General features: G+C 37.8%; 1 protein-coding gene across 1 annotated transcript in view; it reads right to left on the reverse strand.

Moving 5' to 3' along the window:
• Nucleotides 1-13,701, reverse strand: part of pde4ba (phosphodiesterase 4B, cAMP-specific a) — a 190,718-nt gene extending 177,017 nt beyond the window's left edge. The window contains exon 1 of the mRNA XM_067596451.1: nucleotides 13,351-13,701. The gene's annotated coding sequence lies outside the window, so the exon portion shown is untranslated. The remainder of the gene's footprint in view (nucleotides 1-13,350) is intronic.
• Nucleotides 13,702-16,947: the final 3,246 nt, after the last annotated feature.

The following is a 16,947-nucleotide window of genomic DNA, read 5'->3' on the forward strand; positions in this document are numbered from 1 at the left end:
ATAAAAAACAAAAAATTGGCTGCAATCATTGGCATTAAATTGGCATAAAATGGACTCCATGATTATAATTAATGAAATATCCCAAACTTGTCCACAGACTGGAGCAATACAACTAAATGCATCTTACAAAATTATATCAGGGTGACTTTGTGTATTAATTTGTTTCTGTTAGAGCTGGTGGTGACCCCGACCCCAACAACAGGGTAACAGCAACATCTACTACTGCATAAAACCTAATCCTGATTACTGATGGTTTCAGCTTCTCAAGTGTGGTGGTTTGATGCTTTTCTTTGTCATACATGATAGTAAACTGAATATCTTTGACTTTTGGACTGTTGGTCAGACAAAATAAGACATTGAAGACGTCACCTTTGACTGTGGGAAATTATAACAGTAATTTTTCACTATTGTCAAAGACAAAATGATTAATTAATTGATAATGAAAATAATCAGTCACAAAAAAGGTGATGTCACCAATCACTAAAGCTCAGCTCAGCTCATTCATTGTCTTTCCTTTAGCTGCTTTGGTGTTCTTCTCAGTCCAAAGTACTCAGCTCAGGGGAACTGCAAACTATAACTACTATTTCACATAGGTATAATAATACAATAATATAATACAATACAGTAATAAGTGGGTTTGTCTAACTGTTGTTTCAGTTATGATAACAATAAATCTAACTCCAGTTTGAGTAATACATCCATGAGTTTGACAGCTTGTATCAGATGCCAAAGCACTACTAGGAAGGACTTTACAACTCTGCCAAGTTATCATGATGACTGCCAAGTAATCTAAAAAAGAATGTGTGATAGCCACTACAAATAAACTGTAGCACCATTTGCATCTTATCGAGTCAAACATCAATGTCTTTAGCTACACACACCCATGTTATCACAATTTTTACTAGAACAAATGAGGATTGAATCAGTCTCATTAACTTTTTATTCCAAATTCTTCAAACTTACATTGACAAAGAATTTCAAAACAGTTTCTCCTGGAAGAATGCATGACACACTGAAAATGCTTCATTTCTGTGTGGAGGGATATATCTGAAACTTTCCCATTATTCTGCAGCCCACAGCCTCTGAAAGCCTCCCACATGAGAATAGTAAAAGGAGAAAAATCACAGAGTGAGAGGTTAGAGCAGTGGAAATAGATTCATTGCACCTGTTTTCTAAAACTGTGGTTTTTCACATTTTCTCAACCAAGCTCTACACAAGACTTATCTTTACTAGATAGATTTCTGATCTTTTAGTGCACATCATTTATTTCAGCTTCTTCTGCACTGCTTATCAGAAGCTACATAATTGGTGACTTTAAATTATGTATTTGGTTTTAAAAACTTTCATCATCTGAATTCTAAATGGTCCTGAACCAGCATCTGAGCAGCGTCACACCTTCACCAATGATCACTATTATCTGCTGGCTCTAGAGACAGGTCCGCTCTGTCTGGGGACTTAATTTTCCTCCTCACAGAGATCATCAGTGTGAGACAGAAGACTGGAGCTCAGGGAGTTACTAATGAGCAAAGTCTCTTTTCACTGTGTTTCCCTTTCAGACGCTCCCCTCTCCTTTTTCACACCCTGAAGTGAATGTTGTCATTTCATGCACACACATTCACTCGTCTTTCTAGCAACCCCTGCCTGACTAAGTCTTGAGGAAATCAGCTTATGAAAAAGTAAGTGCTTTCTCATAAGTTCTTACTGAGACAATTAAAAAAAATTGATTAGCCCGGCGTCCCTCTTTTATTTGCTCCTTCAAGCAGCGTCATTCTAATGAAGGGGAGCAATCAGGGTGAGGGCTGCACTCCGTTGAGCGTGTGCTAGAGAGAATAAACACTCTTACACCAACTGTGTTCATTATAAAAACCAAGAGAAAAAAATGGAGGCGGAGGGAGAGAGAGAGGGTATATATTCTAATGAACACAGGCACAGACAGAGAATCAACCACAAATAAATATTAAAAAATTAAATCAACATATTATATTTTTCCAGAGTTGTTGTGATTATGGGATTTTAATTGGGCATAAACAAGATAAAATTATAAAGTATCTTTCTAGCCTGGCTAAGCTTTTGCTTATGTTTTATTGCTTTTATAGACCTTTCTCACAGCAGAATGCTATGACTTTTTGATGTGTCAGTCGGGACTGATGACATTAACGATGGCTCAGTTCCACCTGATTAATATTGTGAACTGCACCTGTACTTTTCCTGCTTTGACATGTTAAAATGTCTGCTGTGAAAAGGTCTATTGTTTTTCATATTTTAATGTTTTTAGTGTCTTTTATGTATTTTTTGTTTTCACTTTTGTCATCATTTTTATTCACATTTTAATTGTTTAAGTGTATTTGGTTCAAATTCTTGGTGCTAGTTTGTCAGTCACCTGCATGAAACCTGTATGAAAGATGCTCTAGTAATACATTTTGTTTGCCTAATTAAAAGTTAAAGATCACCTTCAGACATATTTTCATATATGTGAAATTACTCTGCTTTGGATAATAATTTGTGTCTGATGAGGTTTATAAAAAAGTTCATTTACCTGGTTGGAAATCCTTAAAATGACATCTACTCCTTTTCCCGCATTGAAAAATCCAGAATCCATGAATATGCAAACATTTTTCATTTCAAATGTTTAACTGCTGGACACTAGACGTTTCCTACTTCACTTTAAAGTCCATTATCGGTGTTTGTGCACTGGAGGTTCCAAGTTTCCACATCACACTTGGAGAAGTTGCATACTGGACCAGGATTGGATTCCAAAGTAGTTGTTGTTGATGTCATAAATCCTGCTCATTAAACTCTGTGTAAATGTGAAAAGTTTCAAACTCTGTACGTACATTATTCCACTTCACAGAAACAGGTCACGCACACACACCCTTTCAGATGGTCAGTACTACTGTATGCCATTTTCACACACGATCCACATGCTCAACATGGGATTATATACATAGTATCAACCCGTATTTGACCCAATCATACCATACTGCTGTCAAGGGTTAATCCCTACTTGTTGCCATTCACAGATGATCCAAGTCCACAGCTGTAATTCCATACACTGCTCAACTATAGAATTACAACAGAGAAAATACATATATAGACAGGATATATTGTATTTGCTAAAGAGAATTGTGGAATTGGAAATAAATTTCATGATGGTGCAGGTGAGGTGGTGCAACTTTGAATGATTTCTTACAAGAATTTACCAGTCAGTTTTACTTTATTCCAAACTACAGGTCCATATAATTATGATTAAGAAGGCTTAAAGATTGAAAAGGATCTTTGATAATTCTGTAGTATCCCTGTTTTGACCCTGTAACCCTATAGTAATCCTATAGTGATTATAGAACTGCATTTTCACCCTCTTATACCAAAGGTGAGCAGTGTCAGGCCGACCTTCAACCCTCCAACTCTGCATGTTGACCCATTCAAATCAAAAGTAAACATCCCACATCGCTGTGTCATCCTGAAAGGGTTAGACAGTCTGTATAGGCTGTCAATAACCGTAGTAATCCATCAGAATATTGATTACCAAGGTATTACATCAAGTAAGAGGAGAATAGCGATTGGCTACCAGGTCAAATGAACTCTCCCTGCCTGGATACAAAGACGACCTCCTTGACACAAACATAATAGACTTTTTCCACGGTGGACATTCTGACTTGTCATTGCAACAAAACCAGGGACGTAACTAATAACATCAATGACATTTCTGTTATATCGAGGTGTGCTGGTAAGCCATGCCAGTGCATATACCAGGACCCTTATTATAAGAGCCATTACTAAATCCATGACAACACACATCTATAGTTAGGGGCAAAATTGTGATTTTTGGCCTCAACATATAAAAACAACATTCAGGGGAAGCACTAATGAAACATCAAAATGGGCAAAAACTGGCAAAACAGGGCAAGGTGAAGCTTAATAGCAGTTATGACTTTTAAGAATTTTTTGGGCAACTCAGGGGCAGCATAACAAGTAGTGAACACACCACTTACATATTATTACCTTATAAGGTTGATATGGAAAATATGCTAGCCTATTTATAAATTGAGCAACATTAGCATTCATTTGGAGTCATGTTTCTGGCCACCTGATGAAGGAAAGTCCAGTATTCATTCTTGGCTCTACTCTCCACTAACTACAGAGGGAAATGTCTAGATAGCGCTCAATTTGACATATGACAGGGGCGATTCTAGGATCAGACTTTTAGGACCTTTTAAAATGTTTAACCCCCCTACAAGTTGATTATACCGCTTAGACATAGTCATTTGCCAACAATATAAAATAAAAGCATTTGCAAATGTTTGGTGAAAGTTTTGCCCTCAAAATTGAAAGGTTATGGAGCAAGAGCTTACTGTTGTCATGACAACTTGCCACACTGTATTGCCGCCAGCCTGAAAAGGGAAAAAAATTCATGTAAGGTGTCATTAAGCATAACCACAGAGTATGTCTCCAAATCAGTGTTCCTTTGTTTTTGGCAGAGAAAGTCTCTCAGTATATTAACTGCCCATTTTGTTGCCTTTTTTGTATTAATCTCATCCTTCTCTTCCTCTATCATTTTAAGCTCTTCAGGTGTCAGTTCCTATGCTGTTTTTCCGCTTGGTTTCTTTCTTCTCTTTTCCATTTCTTTTTCCTCTGCTGCGTCCCATTCTTCAAAACTTCATAACAAGTAAGCTTTGACTCTGTGCTCTGTGCTCTTTAATGTTGCTATGGTTACAAGTAGGGTAGCGGATAAATTTCAAATGGTGATTAAACTTGAGCCGAATTACGTGTGTATTAAACGGTTTCACTTGCCAGCCAATCAGAAAAGAGTATTCACCCAGACCAGGGTATAACTAACTTTAACAGTACCCACACAAATGACATTCACACACTGCCATGTTTAAAATCTTAAATTAGCAAATTACAAGCAAGATAGCTCAGAGATGATCTAACATAGCCGTTAGCTAGCTAGCTTGTGAGCTTGCTAATAACATTAACGTCTGAAACTGCCAGCAGTTAACATTTGGCTCGTTCTGAGACATCAGTGTCTGATAAATTCTTCACCTCTAAGCCTTACTTTAAAATTACGTTGATACATCACCAAATACATCAAATTAACTGCACAGTAATAACGACCAATCTGATCCAGCGTTCTCTGTCAGATTATTGCTTGAGCATCCCTAAAAAGAGTCTAAAATCACCAACGGAGCTCTGTCTTCACCCAAGCTGCATCTTTTTGATGTCACTCAACAATGAGTCTATAACACAAAAACACAATCTCAATTCTACCCCTCAGTCTGCTCATCAGCAATAGCCCCCGCTTCTCTTGAACATGAAGACATGAGCTGAATGCTTGGCATGTTAATTACTCTCAATTATCTAGCTCATCGTTTCAAGCTATTCATCTCTGTCAGCTCAAGCTTTGTGAGGGTAATACTCTTTCAGAGGCACTGAGTGAGAGGAGGGAGAGTGCGTCCTTTTGTTTATTCACTGATTAAATTAATAACCGAGATTATTCACGTTGGTTTATGATATTCATAAACAGACTGTCAGAGTCAGGGGGGGAGAGACAGAGAGCAGCAGATGAAGGCAAAAAACAAGAACAGAATTTAGTTTACAGAACAATAAATGGGAGTCTATACTGGCATCACCCACAGTTTGTGACCTACAATAGGGGCTAGTAAGCATCACTTGGACAGTGCAATAAAAGCAGCATATGACAGCTGCTGCCTTTCAAATGTGTCCAAATATGACAGATTTTGAAAAATTGTTCAGGAAGTGGAAAATGTCAAATCAAATTATTATCTAAAAATAATGCAGTACAAAGTGAGATCCAGGCCACCCGAGATCTTGCTTTAGTTGGCAACAGCTAGTTTAGACCATTTCGTATCCAGAACTCCAACACCTGTGGCTGTACATTTCTAGCCACATCATTTACAATCAATCCTTCCAAGGTCTTGAGATATTTCTCTTATCTCTGTATCCTCACCTGAAAAATGGTTTCTCAGATCATTTGTACACTTCAACTTGATCATTTTTGCTATTGAGCGTGCAAGCAGAGAACCGTGAATTAAGAAAATAATCTTATACATCCTCCCCAGTGTCAGATAATATTCCAATCAAATATTATAGAAAAGACACAATGTTAAGATGTGATACAACTGGTCAGTAGAATGTAATTTCAGCTAGACCTTAAAGATTCAAAGTGTGCAGATGTTAAGACAAGTTAATGATAAATGGGAATATTTCTGTCTACTATGTGTTTGGCAACAAAAATCCAATTATCATGAAATGTGCTCTGACTGTCACAGTTGTAAATAGTTGCCTGACAACCTCTTACTCTCCATTTCTTCCTCAAATTCTGTCTCAAACTAATGCATGTGTACACACGGCTGTGTCTGCTCTTCCTGCTGTTCCACATATACACCATTATATATCAAGTCCATTTATCCAACAGAGCTGTGGGCATTATCCTGCCATGTCTCTATCGACCAGACAAATGAAAGCCTACTAAAAAAGTGCCCACTGAAGATGAATCAGTGATTGCTGGATGGATGTGGAAATGTATAAATTGATACAACAAGGAGAGGGGAGTGAACATCTTTTGTTAAATTACGGCAAATAGCGAGGGCGTGACATCTGAAATGACAGGCAGCATGAGGGGATGATATCAAAGTAGATTGTCTCCCTCAATTACATTTACACTGTTTGAACAAAACATCTATTTCTTACGATAAAAAGCAATAAATATTAGAGCTGCAACAACTAGTCGATTAATCGATTAGTTGATTAGCAACTACTTTGATAATAGAATAATCATTTTAGCGTTTTTTTAAAGCAAAAATGCCAAAAATGTCCAGTTTCACAAATGTGATATTTATTACTTTTCTTTGTCATACATGATAGTTAACTGAATATCTTATAATAATATCCTATTATTATGGACTGTTGATCAGAAAAACAAGACATCTGAAGACATCCCTGTTGACTCTAGGGAAATTGGAAATGGTGATTTTATAACATTTTATAGAACAAACAATGAATCAAGAGAATAATCATCAGATTAAGCAATAATGAAAATAATCTTTCGTTGCAGCCCTAATCTATATGAATAGAAAATGTTTGCAGTGACCAAAAGTTGTCTAGCTGAGGGTGTGTAAATTGCATCCGATGTAACCAGCTGTGCCTTTAAATTTTCAACTAAACTTTATGTGAAATCCATTTAAATGTGTTTGAAACATCCCACTGACAGCCAACTAGACAACCTAATGAATGAAATACAACATCATTAGCAGATCATTGGAGAATCTACTGCCAGTGATTTAATTTCTAGTCTAGTATTGATTTTATCTTCTTTTTTTTTTTTTTTGCATTTATTCCCAGCTCCTCCAATTTTACTTCTGGACCAATTGTATAGATTAAACCTTGCTTTTAACTCTCCTGTTTTTTGTTGACTTCAGCCTGCACAAATTAAACTAGTAATAAGTTAAGTAGAAATCGAACTGTGAAGACGAGAACAGTTTAACCGTTTCTTGATCAAAGTCACATTGGGAAACCCCTGATCCTGCCAACTATGAACCTTGCCTAAATACACCATGGCTGTAGCAGTGAGGGTCCTCAGTAAGGTTCTCCTAAACTAGCTAGTAACATACTAAAGGCAGGTTCCATTTGGATGCCTTTGCCTGTATTTTTTCTTTGTCCCACTGTTCAACAACATTATAACAGCATCTTATCTGCCTGGCCCATTTGTGTTTGTCTGTGATGCCTCTGGCCAAGTGTTGTTATGTTCATTCCAGCCCCTCTGCATCCGGCCCAGTTGATCCCTGCCCTGCTGTGAATATGGGCTCTGGTCCTGCTGCGCTCTCCTGGCTCTGCAAATTTTGGTGCCATTGTCCCATATGCTGCTGCTTTAGTAGCATAGCCCCTTAATGCCAGTCTGTGCCCAGCTATGGTTAGTTCAGGTCTGCCCCTGCTAAGTTTGGCACTGTTGTGTTTGGTCAATGTGATCTTTCCAGTTACCAAGACATCCTTGTTGTGGACATTAAGAAAAGAACACCATCAAATAATTGCTGTCTTTACACAACAGCTACTACTGCTACCACTGTCTGTGTCTTGCCTGAAATGTTTGCATCAGAAAGATTTCAGATCATCTCACCATGTTAACTACTAGTGATAAAGGTTAGCTGTAATTCATGGGATCTATCTGCCAAACTGGAATGAGGCTTTGACATTAAATTGCAACCTCCTGTTGGTGGAACAGATGCAGACATTCTGTGGGGCACATTTTTCTGTCTATTCTGCACCCAGCACACATTAACATAATATTTTAATAATAAAATGGAAATAAATTTTGATTGCCTTTCAAAAAAAAAAAAACACATCCCAAAAAACATGTTAATTCCAGCGGGACTTGAATTTCATTTTTCAGCATTTCTAATAGGAGCCGCAGGAAAATTGAAGTCTAATCTGGTGAGGAGCATTGCAAACTAGTTTAGGCAAATAAATGTTGTGGTATGTGGCATAAATTCACACTATATCACTATGTCCCTATACAAATAAACACTAAATAATGTGAACTCTATACTATAGCCCGAGCAATACTGGATTTTTAAGGACAATGTTGTGATAAACTTTTTATTGCTCCCTGGTGGACAAACCATGTATTGACATCACTGAGGCTGTAATGCTTGTTATATTGTCGGCCCACATATACACCAATAATAAAATACCTGCATATATCTGCAATAAGCTAAAATGAGCTTATATAGTGCCCCGGAGAATTTATCAGAAAGGCCCTACTCTACACACAGGAAAGGAATGGCTTTTTACCATTTCATTTGCAATGTCTTAAACTGCCAAAAACAAAAAAGCGAACTTGTTCATTTGAATACATTCCAACTAGACATAGCACCAAATCTCTCTGCAGCCAAAAGATATTCATGGATTATTATGATTATAACTCTGATCTAAATAAAGTTCAAATCAATCTAACATTCTTTTCTAAACATAATGTGGCATGTGAACATATTGATTTTTAAATTTTGCTTGCATTATGATTAAACTCGTGCTCATGGGAAATTAAAAGACACAAAAAAACGGGGGGGAAAAACACAGTATTGCTAGTTTTTTATAATCTAAACTTAATAATATAGAGCAGTGGTTTTCATCTAAACATACTTCCTGTCGTACTATGGTTGTGCCAGCTGATGAAAGATTTTGGAATGATAATGAGACATTTATCTGGCTGACTATGTCAGCACTTGATGTTAGTACTTAATTTCTCCTTTTAGCACCAGAGATTTATTATTGTATTATTTCATTCTAGATAAAACAGGAATCTTTAGAGATGGAGGACTGCTGTCACACATAAATAACCAACAAGCACACACAGACATATTGTTTCTAAAGTGTAGCAGTACCTCAAGGCTATTCAGCACATACATCAACCTCATGCATCACTCATTAGACACAGTGTATGCAGAGAATATTACCATCATGTAGACTTTGCATAGTTTTGACACTATATGCTCTGAGCATTGAAAACAACACAGATGTGCACCAGCAGCCAGCATATTACAAAACACATGCCATCATAGATTTGTGAACACTTAAACAAGTCTAATGTCTTCATCCTGTAAACTCCCAGAAAAAGGAATTATTGGTTATTAGGATGTCTCACGTTTACCTGTTTGTATTTTATTTTTGAATCCACCCTTTGAGTGAGGAATATCTAGCAGATGCTTCTTCAGTCTAGGGGATCTGCCAAGAGTATTTAACCAACCTCCAAAAAGAGCCAGGACAAACATAGTGATGGTGTCAAAATACCAGCATGAATAGGCATTTTAAAACACACACACACACAAAAACACATACATACACACACACATTTGCCCGTATCCCTTATTAATCTGCAAAACATAACAACATAAGGAGAAAAAGTAGTGCATACTATCATCATCAAGAGTCGGAGAAACCGACCTGACCTTTAATTATATTCCCTATGAGAGCAGAATTGAGCCTTGCAATTGAGTTGCACATTCAAATAATCCATATTGCAATTAAAATGACAGGATGATGGGATTGGCTGAGTGACAGACAGGGTCTGGGGGTTGGGGCTGCACAGAAAGAGAGATTGGACATGATGAGGACAGAGCTAAAGATGACAAGGAGTGCTGGTAGCCTACTGGGCAGTCTGAAGATAAATGAGTCGGCTTGTGACTCAAAATTTGAGTCAGTTAGTGAAAAAGAAATGTTACTCCTCTGCCTCAACAACAGCCAATGAGATGCAGCAGCTGGTCCTATAGACTAGTGCTTCTCTATAGTCAACAGTATAAATATACACCTTTGAAGTGTGAAATATACAGCTTCGCAGCAGGGTGTTGTTGATAAAGACCAGATGCCACTGAAAGAGTGTGAAGTAAGATGTTGCCTAAAAATTATATATATAGCAAATATTCTCTGCATAAGCCAAGTATCTCTAATTTATTCTTTCAGTTATGGTCAAACCTCATAATGGCAGCCCTCATTTCATTACAGTCTGGCAAAGTTCAATAAGCATCTGCTTAAGATAAATCATTTCAAGTAGAATATGCATTAAATGATTGGGAGCCTTCATATTCTCCCCCGACATTAACATGAACCCTAACCTCTCACTGAGCTATCAATGGTCTTTGATAGCTCAGTGTTTTGGTTGATGGTCTCAACCAAAACACAACACATGTTCAAAAACATTTATAGCTATTGTCTTATCTAAGAATACATTTGGGGCTAAAAATAAACCATGCCACTGCAGAAGCAACACCTACTGTAGGTGAAATAGTTGTTAACAATGTTTGGGGATTGGGTCCCTTGGGTAACATCATCATATAAAAACTCAACGATTGTTCTGACATGTATCGGTTGAGCCAGACCTAAATCTCATAACAAAAAGGGAGCTCAAACCATGTAGTCTGATTTTGTGAGGCTATTTACTGATGGCTGCTGGTCTTTCTCTTCTACAGAAAGTGATTCATGACATTGGGATTTGGTCAGCTAGTTCTTATTGGAATTGGATTGTTGTGTCCAGACCTAATCAAGCAGTTACTTCTGGACTTCCTGTGTGCGTGCCCTGACTCACTCTGGGTTAAATCCCACTGGAGCCATTTCTCCTGTGTCTCTCTGTACATTTCCAGTGCCTTTAGATACAGGATAAAAATACAAAAAGATGAGTGAACAGCTCACTATTTTCTAAATAAACATCTCAGAATGGCAGCTGACAGTGCCTGAAAGGCTAATTTTTTGAATATATGATGTCTTGTGATCATATAATGTACCTTTTACTGAATGAATGTAAAGTTAAGCACATGAATCTAAGCAACCTAATTGACTGGAATGCATGCTGAGTGAGAAATTACTGAATGTACAATCACTCCAGTGAATATCCAAAAGGTTTAATGTGTACACAGAGCCCACTGTGTAGCCCATATAAAAACCAGAAACACACACAGACACATACACACTTTTAATGCAATCTAACTAACCACATAGAGTGTTCAATTACAATGTCAACAAAAAGTGGGTCAGTGAAACCAATTTCAGCCCCGTAATGATAGCAATTAAATATTTGTAAATAGCACAAGTCAATCTTGACAGTAAGAATTAGATGCAATTAGTCATGTGCTGTGAGACTGTATATACTGGTGTCTCTCTGCTAAAAGCTCTGCTCACGGATCAATGGTTTTCCACATTTAAACATGGTCTGTAAACCAACAGATCGATAGACCCTGAGTTTTGGATGGAACGCCTGGTATGGAAGAACAATGTTACATAGTTCTCCCATTCGGGGAGGGATGACCATGAGACAAAGAAAGAGGCAAAGAATGAAGATGTGGAAGGCATTTGAGCAGAGCTGGAGGGATTAAAAGTAGAGGAGTCAAAGACATGAAGGAAGGCGAGCAGGGGAGCATGGAGATAGTACCGAAGCATCTACACGGAGTAGAATCAGAGCCCTGTGAGAAAGATAATGGTTGCCTTGAGAAAGAGAGAGATATGAGAAAAACTGAGAGTCGCTGGAAAAGGGAAACACGCCTGCCAGCTAGCCCATCAGAAGATTGATTTTTGTGTTTGTTCACAGTTTCATTCACAAAGCAGGATACCCTGCTGGTTTGGATCTGTCACTACTGGGAGTCCCCATACTGCCTTTCCAACCTGCAAGGAATTCCCATTGTACCAAGCATCCATTCCAGTTCGTGATCTGAATACATTCTCAGCACACCGAGCTCTGTCTGACAGCTCATTTTCAAATTTAAAAAATACAAATATATGAAAACACAAGACACAGCAGACAGAGGCTAATCAATCTATCAATATGATCTGAAAATAAAGTCACTGTCAGCAGGGTGAAAAACAGCATAACAGGACAGTTGCCATTCTCTGCAAGACTGTATATCAAGCTGCCAAGCTCATTGACAAGCAGACATTTTGATAGCCCTCTAAATTTAGGAAAAAAGGAGATTTGTAAAGAGGGACACTTCAGTTCAATCTTCACAAGGTTCAAGTGTTAAAAATGGACAGCTAGAAAATGTACCAAGGGTAATATATGGGTATATTTGTTTCTGATATTGTTTAAGGCAGGTCAGGTCAACCTGTATGAGTTATCAGGCAGCATCCACATGGCAAATGTGTCTCCTCCAGGGGCTAATGAGCACTTTCCTGCAAGGTTTCAGGGCAGTTGTGGACAATATTCCTGACAGAAATGTGACCCTGACATGTGTAATGTAAATCAGTGGCACTTACACTGATGGGCAGGTGTACTGTTCTCTCTTAAAGCCCTGTGAATGAGTATATACAAACATCCAATTTGAAATGACAAGCAATGTGGCATTTAACCTACCCAGTGAAAGATAGTAATGGCATGAAATGGGCAAATTTAGACTACTATTAAAGTCATTACTTCAGAGTTCAAATGTCCAAACTAAGGACTGATTTGCATTAAATTTTCCAGTATGACTAAAACAGAAATACTACTATATAATTTATATTTAATATTATATATAATATATTTAGTATTTTTTATCAATTATTTAAGGGTTCAAGGATTAAGTGGACTGTGCTGTGTTTTGCAGCCTGCCTGTGTAAATAAAATGAAGGGGAAACACTTGAGGTCAAAGCTTAGGGTTAAGCTGAACTTGTCGGTGTATTTAACGATGACAGGAGCCAAACAAAGCCAGCCCAAAATCCAGCGCACATCTCAAAAAAAAAAAAAAAAAAAAAAAATCCATTCAGCCCCATTCTTTACCACTGCATTTAGGATCAAAACAAAGCATACGCTCCGTCCAGCAAATAAAAAGTGAATCCGATTCGACAGCCTAAACACAAATGGGTCTTGGTTACCTTGCGTCTCCTCCACAGCTCATCCACTGCTCATCCACACGTGGGGACAAAGGGAATCCCGACGCCTTTTGCGCGTTGTTTTGAGGCTTGAGAGAGCAACTGTCACCACATAAAAAAAACGTCTTTTTATTCCGTATGAGCGAGTATTTTCGCCATTCTCTGTTGGGATACTCCACAGCTCTCCCCAACGACCAAGATAATCCAGATTCTTGTTCGTTTTGTACTCACATGATCTAAGATTTCTTGCTTGTCCAGACTGAAACAAAATTAACAGAAAACTGACGCGTTGAGCAAACTGATTTTTGTCCCGGTTGCATGCCGTTCAACCATTCACACAAGCTTCCTTTTGCAAGACCGAGGAGCTTTACGTTTGAGGGGGTTGTGAGGGCTTTCGCGCATTTAAAACTCGGTGTTCCCCTGCGTCCATCCTTCCCTCCTCCCTCTCAGCAGGCGAGGAGTGTGGACCAATTGAGAGGCAGCAAGGAAGAGAGAGAGAGACGATCAGAGCATCTCAGTCTGGTGTGGGACCAGAGAGCTGTCAGATCACAAAGCCTAAATCAAAGAAATACTTGGTACTGAGCAAAGATGGTCTTGACAAAGTGTGAACCATAAACAGGCTTTGAGAAAATAGTAATATAAATAATTTTATTATACAATTATTAAAATGTGCACTGTTCTATACTCAAGATGCTTCTGAGAGATACAAATAAATGAAGAAAATATTGAAGCCTGGTCATGATTTAAAGAAACAGTCCAACATTTTAGGAAATAGCTTGTTTGCCACCTAACCCAGAGTTAGATGATATAAGATCAATTTTAATTTTATCTCTGTGAGTTCAGTGCAGAGTGGGTCCAGGATGTGTTTAGCCTGTTTTAGCTCAAAGACTGAAGGCACAGGGAAACAATTGGCCTGGCATCTTAAAGGGGATGTACCATGCTCATTTCCAGGTCTATATTTTTATTCTGGGGCTTTACTGGTATATCTCTGCATGATTTACAGTTCAAATAACTCCTTATTTATCTTATACTGGCCCTCTATGCAGCCCCTCAATCCAGCCTCTGTCTGAAACAGGCTGTTTTAGCTCCTGTCTCCCCATGAACCCACTCTGTTCTGATTGGTTAGCTTCCAATCCAGAAGCTACGTAAACAAACATTAGTAGTAGGATTTCACTTCTTTTTCTCGTTCTTTACTTGAATAACCTTAGCAACAACTTTAGCAACAAAAGCTAGGGAACAGACAGCTGTTTGTGGGTATGTGCGAACAGTCTGACATCATCAGGAGGAGGAAGTAGAGCTAACTTTGCAAACAAAGCATTCAGAGCAGGTTGAAGCCCTGGCTTTTGACTTTCAGGGAGCATTTTTACATACACTCACCTCAAGTTATGACCATGTTTAACATAGACACCCAATATTATAAAAATATAAAAATATCAGAAAATCACAAAAAGCATAATATGTCCCCTTTAAGTATGTGTTCCAACAAATGTAAATCTATCATCTTAACAAAATGTATTGTATTGAGTACTGGGTGAGTTAGGAAAATTATCTTGCTTTCACCGCCAACTATCGGTGACTATATGCTCTGTTCACACCCTGCATAGCAGTGATGTAGCATGGCACTACAGTGCAACATTACATTACACCTGGATGTGACAGCAGAACAGTTCAACAGTCTTACACCTTTAAACCATCAGATGTGAGTGCAGCAATGCTTTTTCTTCCATACAAGACCAAGGCTGTGTCTGAAATTACTCCTTATTTGCTACCTAGTGCATATTTAATTGAGTGTTTGAAAGTGTAAAAATTGATGCAGATAAAGATTCTTTAATCAATCATTTTTAAAAATCCCCTTGAACAAAGAAATGTGTCCCTCAAGGCTGTCAGTGAACATTTTAGAGCCAATTACTTGAGCAAGGTCGAGTGACTTCATACATTTTCTCAAAAGTTTTGTCCTTGTTTGTTACTTGACACTGTGTAAACAAAGCCCATAGGCTGATGATAGATTCCATCATCTAACTTAAAGCAAACACGACAAATAATTTTCCAAAATGCTGGAGTGTTCCCTTAAAAGCAGTTAACTCTCTTTGTGCATTTGGTGAACTAATTTATCAGTCCAAATAACATACATCTCTTCATTCATTGCTACAATTTGTCTCTAGTGATGTTGTAAATGTTGTTGCAGAAAATAGGGCTAAAGGACTTTGCCATATGTTATTGTTAAGAGAGAATGAGTTTCATTTAAATTATACATTATACAACTTACTTCACCGGACGCCAGCAGCAGAAGAGCTCTAATCTAATTACTTGATTTCACACTAATCAATGATTTCCCCAACTAAAATGGACACAGTCAACACAGATCTCAGATGGCAATTTATATTTGCAACTTGTATGATAATTTCTAGACTACATAACACACACCTGAGAAAAATAAGCTTCATCCCATGATTGTGAGCACATGAAGTGAAGATAAGATTCTCTCTATTTCGCTGTCTATTTTCCCTGTTGAGTCACAGTGTGATAAGTACTTCAAGCGCTATTATTACCTTTTCACCAACATGGGCTCAGTGAATTCCCACAACCTACATTTTACATCTGCCTCCTTTTACAACAACAGATGACTTTTAAAGAGATTCCCATGTTGCGGTAAATAATCTGTTGCTTAAAAGTGTACTGTACCAGTCAACAAGAGGAAGAATAATGTGGAAAAAAGGCAGAATTACTCCCTTGTGACTTCATATATTATGATTTGTGAATTTCTGTTCTCATGTTCAGGAAGTCAATAAATTTGTGAGTGAGTTGTGTTTCTGCATGTGTGTGTGTGTGTGTGTGTCACTGTGACGCAAGGTCATGATGTGTGTGATTACTCTACATGTGTTGTCTCCGCTCTGTCCCTGTCTATCAAGTCCTTAAAGAATCTGCTGCTCTGCGTTGATTTCCAAGGAACAGAATTAGGAAAACACAGACCATAATTAATCTGCAGCTTTAAACATTATTTTTGCACTCAAATGTATATAGTTTGTGACATTTAATACACTGGAGCTCACATTTACTGACCTACATTAAACGAAGGGATTGCGGGCAAGCTTTTCCTGCAGCTTTTCCCTGCAAACAGTTACAGTAAAATGGAGTTAAAAGTCAATCTGCAAATCTGCAAACTGTCAAAACACAGCTGGAAAAAAAATAATCAAAGATTAAAGCATACATGTGTTAGCCATGTTTAAACCATACATGCTTTAGAGGTTTTGTTCCTCTGTCCCTCCAAAAAAAGAAAATCTGAATCTTTATTAGACCTCTACTGTTCTGCAGCGTGCAAAATATACTTGACCCATTATCCTTGAATGCTATTTCTGACTGAAGCGCTTTAGTCATGTCATGAATTTCTACTTTAATCCACATATGGGAGTTGTGTGCCATTACAATTCAATAGAATGGACAGATTTTAGCAACATAAAGCTTCTCTAAAATTGAGATATGGAAATATTTTTGCTTCGTTTTTCAGTTTTGAATTTGAATTTAAGGAGACAGACTGTGACTTATTGTGTAAATACATTTTTACTAATATATTAGTGGTCATTATGGCACTCTTTTTTCCTC

The sequence above is a fragment of the Thunnus thynnus genome, chromosome 8 (assembly GCF_963924715.1).
Source record: "Thunnus thynnus chromosome 8, fThuThy2.1, whole genome shotgun sequence".
NCBI classification, from domain to species: Eukaryota; Metazoa; Chordata; class Actinopteri; order Scombriformes; family Scombridae; genus Thunnus; species Thunnus thynnus.